At 39.5% G+C, this 9,491-nt stretch overlaps 1 pseudogene; it reads left to right on the forward strand.

Annotated features, from left to right (window-relative positions):
- Positions 1-3,366: 3,366 nt before the first annotated feature.
- LOC139721391 (dynein light chain 2, cytoplasmic pseudogene) lies at positions 3,367-8,191 on the forward strand (annotated as a pseudogene).
- Positions 8,192-9,491: the final 1,300 nt, after the last annotated feature.

A 9,491-nucleotide genomic window follows, 5' to 3' on the forward strand; every position in this document is an offset into this window, starting at 1 on the left:
AGATGAAAACTCCAAAACGTTCGAAATGTTCGTCTTTCGCTGTGCGCCGCTGAACGTTTTGGAGCCGGAGGGTGGGGAGACTTCGGGAGTACAACCACCCCCCCCCCCCCTCCCGGACGGGGATAATTTAAGGACACAACCTTCGGAAATTCACGATTGTTTTCAACTTTTTCCTCTCCTAATTTTTTTTTTTTGGGGGGGGGGGGGTTAATTACTTTTTTTCTTTGAAAAGGCAAAATTAGACTTTGATTTTGATCAACAAACAGAACAGTGACAGTTTATCACAATAGCACCAAATATCTAAGTTTGTAAGTTCCTGATTTCATGAAGCAATGATATCGATATGGCGGGTAATGTTCGTTATTACTACGGTTCTTTAATCCAAAAATTTTATAATGTTTGTTATTCCGAGACACACAAATTCCCTATAATACCTACCGATATGTTCTTTAATTCGAAAATGAAAAAAAAAATCGTTAATCTGATCATTTGTGGCGTTATTCCGAAGATTTGTTCAGCCCAAAATGTATAAAGATTCGTTTTTCTACAGGTTCGTAAATCCGAAAATGAGAAGGTGTGCATTAACGAACCATCGGAATCACGAAACTTACTTCGTTTTCGGATTATCGAACCTTCGGTATGGCGATCTTTTTTTTTTTCATATTCAGACCGATTAACGAACCTTCAGAATAACGAACCTTCGAAATACCGAATTGTAACCGGCATCACAATGCCACGTATTCAAATCAGATGAAGTATAATGATATTCCATCCGGAGTTCCAAGATTCCTATTTGCGTCTTCATTATAGTTTGTCTTGAATGAAAGAAAAGTATATCATCCTCCCCAACATATTGTTCTACAGTTGCAATAAATTTTGTCCTCTCTCTATTTCTATTGTAATTATTTTTTTTTTTGGGGGGGGGGATTGGGGTTGAGTTGGGGACATTTTCTAGCATACCATATTTCGTCGACGAGAAATGATGTTGCCTATCTTTAAGTGACTGTATAAGTATAATCACCTCTCCTTGTGTGCAATGTGCAATGTATGACCGATATATCGGTTTTGCGAAAACACGTATATAGGTAATACAGTGTATAACCTTCCATCTCCACCCCACATGTACAGAAAAATTTTCTCCTTGTTTGACATTATTCTTCTGGTAAATTTTAACCTGAAGGTGGAGTGAAATTTTGCATTACTTCCCGAATTCGTTGTCGCTTTTCCAGGCTTCATTTTTTTTTCATTTTCGTCGTTCATATTAGTCACATTACATGCATGGTGCCAATGATGATGTTGTTGTTGATTTTTTTTTAATCAAACACAACTGTACTTATACGAGGAAAAGAAGAAGGAAGGAAATACCTGGGGAGTTTTGAGAGGATTCGTTCCAAGGGCATTAAATGCGAATTCATTGTCAAACAGTGCGGTCATTTGTTGTGTGAAAATGATTTGCTTCAGAACGGTCTCATATTCAAGTAATGTGCAGATTAATGCTCCGTCACTGACCAGGGACGCTAACCTGGAAGCATTAAACTGCACATTACTTGAATATGAGACCGTTCTGAAGCAAGTCATTTTCACACAACAATAGATATACAATGAACTCTTGAATGAATCCCATAAGGATTGGAACAATCATCTCCCAGCATTTCCACTGATTCCCACTGATCAGTTACTAGCCTTCCCCTTTAAGGGAGAAGGGGAGGAGAGAGGAGAGAGGAGAGAGGGAGAGGGAGAGACGGAGAGGTAAACATACACGCAGTTGGCGTGTTTTACTTGTAGTCATAGAATCGAACAAACTTTCGTACGTGGCGAGGCATGAAGGTGTATAGTTGTCCCAAAGCATTCGAAGTGAAAAAGCGGTTGATTTGGGGGGGGGGGGGGGTGGGCACTGTTATAAGCTTCGGTTATAAGCTATGATGATCACTAGATTCTGTTTATAAAAAAAGATCGATCTCCATTATACTCTCTCCCTCTCTCTCTCTCCCTGCCTGCTCACTTTTTTTTTTTTGGGGGGGGGGGGGAGGTGGAGAGGAGGAGACGTTTGGAATTTTGTCACTGATATTGCAGGTTTGTCCTGGGTATTAAAGGAGCGATAAACATCGGAAAAAGTCGTAACCCATTTATGAATGTCTTGTAACATATAATGGCTTGACTGCTATATAGGGACTATGGGGATATCCACGATGTAGAGAAATTATCAACCATATAAAAAGCAAAGAGTCTGAGCGAAGTGTGGAAAGTTTTGATGATAACAATAATTATATGTTATCTATAGCAAAAGCGATGATGATGTTAAAATTATAGTGTAGGGTACTATAGTATAGCCTTCTAAGGAAATATATACATTTTGTAATAAGAACAAGGATAGAAACAAAGGAGAAACTTAGCGGGATGCTAAGAAACGAGCTGAGACTGAGTGAGAGAATGAAATGGAAAAGGACGGAAAGAATATGTGTGTCCCTTTGAAGCAGTAAGAAGAATTTTATCATGGATAAAGGTCCCCACGGCATTATTGTCTGAAATGAACTTTGGACCAAGGCACAAAACAACAAATGGCAGTCATAGCTTGGGGATGACAAGGGGGGGGGGGGGGATGAATAGCGGGTCTTTCACATTTACAAATTACAGGTATATAGGCATACAGTGTACTTTAGATATTAATTTACTTACTCAGTAATCTTTTGTTTAAAGTTGTGCATCCATGTGTGTACGTGTGTGTGTGTGTGTGTGTGTGTGTGTTTGTCTGTCTGTCTGTCTGTATGTCTGTCTGTGTAGATGTGTGCATGCATGTCATGTGTTGGTTATGTGTTTCCACTGAATGAAACAATGGTTTGTACAAATTTATGTCAGATTATTTTGTTGCCTGGATCGATATAGGGAAAAAGTACATCCTCTCTCATCAATTTTCCAAACTACTATACTATAGTATCATTATCACAGAGTGTAAAATTCATTTATGCATGAGCTTCAAAAAATCAGCAAGCTTTCTCATCTACATCTTTGATTAGAAGAGAGAAACATTATATCCTGTGAGAAAACGACCCCCTCTAGCTCCCTCCCCCACCCCCCCCCCCCCTCAAGCTACGAGAGAGACGGGAAGGACGGGGGGGGGGGGGGAGAAGACAATATTTTCCGTCGGAGAACAACATACCACTTGTTCAGATCGACAGGTAGCGGATCACAAGACGACGCAAGGCGAATTATGTGGGTTTGCTTACAAGCTACTGTTACAAGCTACGGCAGTTCTAGCGATTCCACCAATGGCGCGACGTTTTCGCAGCAGTCTTGTTGGAGCGGTTGCTAAGGAGTCGGATTTGAGCGTGTCGGCACGTATCCAATCGCATCAATCAGTGGGTTTAGTCTGGAGCGCGAAGCTGTAAAGGGCTTTTTGGAGATCCTTGCACACAATCACAAATCACAGGCCCCGCATTCAATTCGGTCGATTTCAGATCCCCTCCGCACTGAGAATTTCAGCTTAGAATCTCATCCACTGAGAACGAACAGGAACGTCGAGTTTGGTTCTGCCATCCACCTGCCAGTTTCCTCTTGCATTTCACAGTACTGCCACTGGTGAGTTTGAGTGATATTTTCTTCTTACTGTATAAGAAACCGGTTTCCCTCCTACCAAGACATTGAAACATATAGGATATATTCACACATCTTGGGCGAATATATTTATGTACATCTATTTCTCTCCCCCTGGCTTCCGCGCCTCGCGCACATTTTGACTGAAGTCTGCTCTCGCATGCACAAATGATATGGTACAGTCAACGATTTGGTGAATCGTTTGCTCACCCTGGTTTGCGACACCATTATATAATTCCGCAGACGAGAACAATAATTATCTCGCTTTCTGTATATCATCCCCCAAACACACACACACAAATGAGTCTTCTTCTGTTTTTTTTAAAGGCTAAAGAGAAACCCAACGATTGCGCGTTTCGCGCCCAGTACAAGCACAATACCCCAGATATGAATTTGCGACACACATTGTACACTGTGTTACTTCCCGTGATACCAATTTGATATGCGTGAATGCGCTAAATCGCAGCTCGTACTTGTTAAGAATTATCGATCTGACGATGTTTATATGAATGGATTTTGAACTGACTTGCCTCCCAATTTTTACATCGCATACGACGCGAGGAGGTGCAAGTCGATTTTAGTCCGCATGTATTGCGAGTACAGTGTATAATAAAGAAAGGTTTCTTGATTTTCTTGTGTTAAATGTGTATTTTTCGAAGCAACGCAAAGTGCCAACCGTTGGGCGTCGCACGTGTATCGCCGCCCCGCGGACGTCGAATGAGTCAGCCGTATGGAGTGTTATACATGTATTCGCTACACTAATGTAATGCAGGTTACAGCTGCACGCACCATTTTTTTTTTTCATGGTGCATATACCTCCTGCAGTTTCTTTCTTGCGTCGCCACTGATAGCTTGTGCAGGCAGGTAAGCCTTGCGGCGTGCCCTAATTATAACATATTATCATACAGGTTATTATTTTGATGACTTTAGCTTAGTAACCACTGTCACCAACGTTAGAGACTGCGCATATTAAACGGACGCGGACCTTCACATGACCTCCTCGCGTCTTCAATATCTCCCATTATTAGATATACAGTATTTATCTGTTACACAATAATTGTCTCTCTATTTTCTTCTTCTCTCCCTCGATCTACTTCTTTGCTCGATCTCAGACTGTCTCTCCTGGTCGCATTTCTTGACTATGTATTTCCTTTCCTTTCTTTTCTCTGACCCGTCTCAGTTCGTCCTCTCATCTAGCTCTTGAGTCTTTCATTAATGTTGTAAATACATGACATTTTTGTATTGTTATATTTATATAAAGGACTTATGATAATACCATTTGCAGAAGAAAGAAAAACCCAGCATTAGTGCTTTAAAATAGTTCTAAAATGTGGGTTAGGGATAGAAACAACCACTGTAACAATTTGAATCCGTATATTCAGGGAGTTGAGACGCACCTCCCTGGTATATTCGATGTTAAGGTATTGTGAAACACACAAAATGTGAACAATAGTTATAATAACAATGCTTCCAGACTAAACCGTCTACATTACGGTTTAATGAGTTAAATACTGATATCTCCTTTTATTTTTACGCTTTATTGCAGCAATGTTATATGGTAGGATATTTTGTGATACAACAGACCTACATATGCATCAAATGTGATATCTTGAACATTGCTTTAAATCACTGCTCCCAAAGGTAAACAGGACCTTTAATATCTTTTTATGTCACTTCTGTCATGCTATTTTGTGCCGTAATATTTCCCTTCCTTTCTATGTTTAACCGCCTCTTTTGGCTATCTTATTTGTCTCTCCTCTCTCTCTAATCTATCCCTCTCTCTCTCCCTGTCCCTCTCTACATTGCATAAACTTATATCGCTCGTTCGTGCATATTATTGTGATTTAATTCCCTGCTTTCCTATACTACAGAAGACGGCATAATCATTAGCAAGAATAACAAGTCGTTTCAAATGGAGAATAGATAAACGGGACTAATTATGAATGTAATGCTAATTAAGATTGTATTCTATCCTCATGAGCACTTCACGTTTTTATAGACAAGAGGAGATTAAAATAAATGGAACTAATATCGAATATAAATGGCCTATAGATCATAATTATTATTCTATCCTCGCGAGCATTTCCCGTTTTTAGACGCAGATCGCCATACCAAACACAGCTTCAAGTAACAAACCCTGAGCATTTCGAATGATAATCTTGAGGAAACAACATGAAGCAAAATTTAATATCAAAAACAGAATGATATTGCATGTGGACATATTCATCACCATGCCACCCCCATTTCCATTTCTAGTCGCGCTCAGATTTTGTAATCACCACATTCCGTCGATCTAAGCAACGCCCAGTTTGTCTTTCTTCTTTGGGAACGGCAAACTAGATAAGTGTTCTTAGGTTGGTCTCGTTTTATCCACAATGTTTACTCAGAATATGGGCTCAAAAGAAACTGTTCACTTCGGTCAACGTGCAGTTCGTTTACTTAGCGACAAAGGTTACTAAACTAGTGTATTCCCTGACAAGAGGCGTAGCCGCGACTATAATCCCATCCCATCAGGTGTAGTGACACATTAGCCCCACTCGCATCGTTCTTTTTTCCCCACAACTTTTCCCATGCATATTTATTTCCCTTTATGGTTTATTCCTGTTCAAGCGAAACTTTTTGTTTTAGAAATCATTAATCCGATATTGTGCACCACCTTATTTCATGTCATTTTATTATAAAGATTAAACGTGAAATTATAATATGTGGGATATTTCAAATAGCGAAAAAAAAAATCAGAACAGAACTTATAGGAAAGAGATGAGGAAGATGGATGAAAAGGGGAGTTCTCAAAAGAAATTTAATGTTTTCAAGGTTTCTGTCCTATTAGAAAAAATGGCTCCACAAGTATTAAGTAATTATTATTTTATTAAAGAATTTGCCTTTATATATTGCAAAGAGAGAGGGGGTGGAAAGAATCATTCCAGGACATGTATTATGTCGTATTAAAATGAAGCATGGTCTAGAATATGTTTCTAAGTTACAAATTATACAATGGTGTTTGATTTGACCGCTGCGATAATATACAGTACCAGGGGCAAATCCAGGAATTCCGTAAATGGGAGACGCCTTTACAAAATTAAAGGGAGGCGCCCCCACCCCCATTTGTTTCTTTTTGTTTCTTTTGTTTAAAAAAATAAATAAATAAAGAGGGGGCGCGCCCGGTGGGCTCCTCTCTGGTTCCGCCACTGCAGTACTATATCTGTCACACTTCACCCTTAATTGGACTGTGTGGATAATAATTCTAAGCCCATGACACATACCTAATTACGTTCTTCGTTCGGTCTCATTTTTAATTATCTTTTGCAGATATTAAAGACCAGCCACCATGTCTGAACGCAAGGCCGTAATCAAGAACGCCGACATGTCGGAGGACATGCAGCAGGACGCCGTTGAGTGCGCCACTCAGGCCATGGACAAGTTCAACATCGAGAAGGACATCGCCGCCTACATCAAGAAGGAGTTCGACAAGAAGTACAACCCGACCTGGCACTGCATTGTGGGTAGGAACTTCGGCAGCTACGTCACACACGAAACGAAGCACTTCATCTACTTCTACCTTGGACAGGTCGCCGTCCTCCTCTTCAAGTCTGGATAAAATTGATGTGATAAGTTTCGCTGGAGGCTTGCTTGCCCCAGTCCTGCCAAACACCATAATGATAACCAACTCTTTAGACACTTTGGTTAAAAGACTCTATAAATATTAGTCCTGCACCGACCGCGGTTCTTACGTAAAATCGTCCGAAAAGTCAAACCTTAACTACTTTATCTGCTGCGCATGGGACCGTGGCATTTGTGGCTTCCGTGGCCACGTTGTCTGCTGATCTCGGCCATAGCTGATTTGGTCACGTGCTGAGATGCTGCTGTGGAAGAAGACGACAGAAAGGCTTTTGCAGTACACTTGTACAACTTTGTAGTTCGCTGCACCTTTTGCTAGTGTAGCTTAATGGAAGACCACATGAGATTACTGTATATCGGTCCCTAGATCTGCGAAGTGACTTCATTATGCATTGACATCATTCAGTATTCCTATACACATGTACCTTCGGCCACAGCTCAGTGCAGACACACTGTACACATGTAATTTGTATTCCACACCCATCTGCCAGCTAGTTGTGAACGTATACTCTACCCACACGACATGGATAAAGTTTATGATTGTATTTTGTAAGGGGTTTCTACATCGTGGTGAATAAGAAAATAAAGATATAGAGATACATAATTATGCATACCTTTTACATACTGTTCTTCATAGAGCCTTTATCAATCGAATTGGTGCTCTGTGTGTAAAATACTTTGAATTTTTCCGATAAAGCTACATATGTCGCAAGATTTTGATGGAAAAAAAATCTAATAAAACACTATTTGGAGTTACCATGCGAGTCATTTCAGTCCATGCAATGTAGCAACGAAATTCTCTTCCCAAGTGCCACACCCACTTTACGAAAGGGCGCCACTTCACGCGCACGCTTCCACGTCCGTTGCAAGTTGTAAATGCTAAATTCACTGTACATTATGTGCCCAGTATTCCTTGATGTGTGTACCGATATATCCAGCTTTACTCTCCGACACACTGACGTGATGTTCTCACATACAAATGTTTTAGGCATGTATGGTGTAAAACAAACAAACAAACAAACAAAAACTTCTTTAATGCAGTGATATTGCCTAGGCCTATATAGAAAACTCCTTTTCTCTGTTCTAATCAGAATTTAGCTGAACATGAATGCATAAATAATGTGAAGGCGCGTATTACTTCGCTTTCCAAGTGTGCAAAAATGAACGACAATCAGTAACAATACGTGTATTATTTTCACACACTCACGGATGGTATCAGGCAAAACTCACTTATTTACATTGCGAGAGGAACGTGTTCAGTGTCGTTACGTTTTATGTAAAAATGTCTCGTAGTGGAGGTGATAACGATTATGAATAGTGTATTTTGTACAACGCCTATTGGTAATAGCCTCTGGTGTCAGCTTCGTGTGTATGTGATTCTTTTTTAAAGAAAAAATAAAAATGTTTTAAAGGCCAAATTTTCGGTAGTCCTCTTTCTCCTTCATGAGTAATTGCGTGTTTTTATGTAGAAGTGGAGTTATCATGCATCGTATGTACGTATATTATATTCAACAGTACACAGTTTACCTTTAATGTACATAGGTATATGTTTTAAGCATACTACGTGTACTATAATATATTGTACATGGTAAAAACAAAAAAAAAAGTTTGGTGTGACCTTTAGTTCTTCCAGTGAGAGAGAAATGCAGCGATGGGAAAGACGTAAGTTAACTTGTCAAATGTTCTCATAATACAATCCACACGACTCGAAACATTCACCATACTGTAACCTGTACTCAATAAGACTGAAGAAGCACTACAATGACGTCAGTTACTTAGTACTCCGTAATGTACAACTCCTTTTAATGACTATAAAACGATCCAAAGATACCCGTACGTAGAGCATTGTATGCCACTATCAGAGAACTACAGTAATTAGCAAAAATGTGTTCAGAAAATTCAGTCTTCAAAGGCGTTGACTAAAACATGCATGTAAAGTGCACATGGGTATGGCTGTAATGATATGTATGATTAAGACTCATGGTGCATTGTGCATACATGTATACACTAGTTAGTGATTCTACAATAGTGCTCTGCTCTGCTTTATCGTTAATAAACACTTTTTCTTTTTCCACCAATTCAATTCTAAAAAAAGAAGTAGGTCTATACATTGCACTGGACTACATAACCTCAAAGTCAAAACAAACCTGTAAAATTAATTTTTGAACATGCACATAGAGTATTTATGTATTCACAGATTAAAATCAAACACCCTCATGGATAACTTCAAGAATGAGTATAAAAAAAAGAAAAAAAAGTAGTCAGTGGAAAACGACGGTCTA

Source organism: Diadema antillarum, unplaced genomic scaffold, assembly GCF_040938485.1.
Source record: "Diadema antillarum isolate AM-2024a unplaced genomic scaffold, OU_Dant_1.0 scf00000142, whole genome shotgun sequence".
NCBI classification, from domain to species: Eukaryota; Metazoa; Echinodermata; class Echinoidea; order Diadematoida; family Diadematidae; genus Diadema; species Diadema antillarum.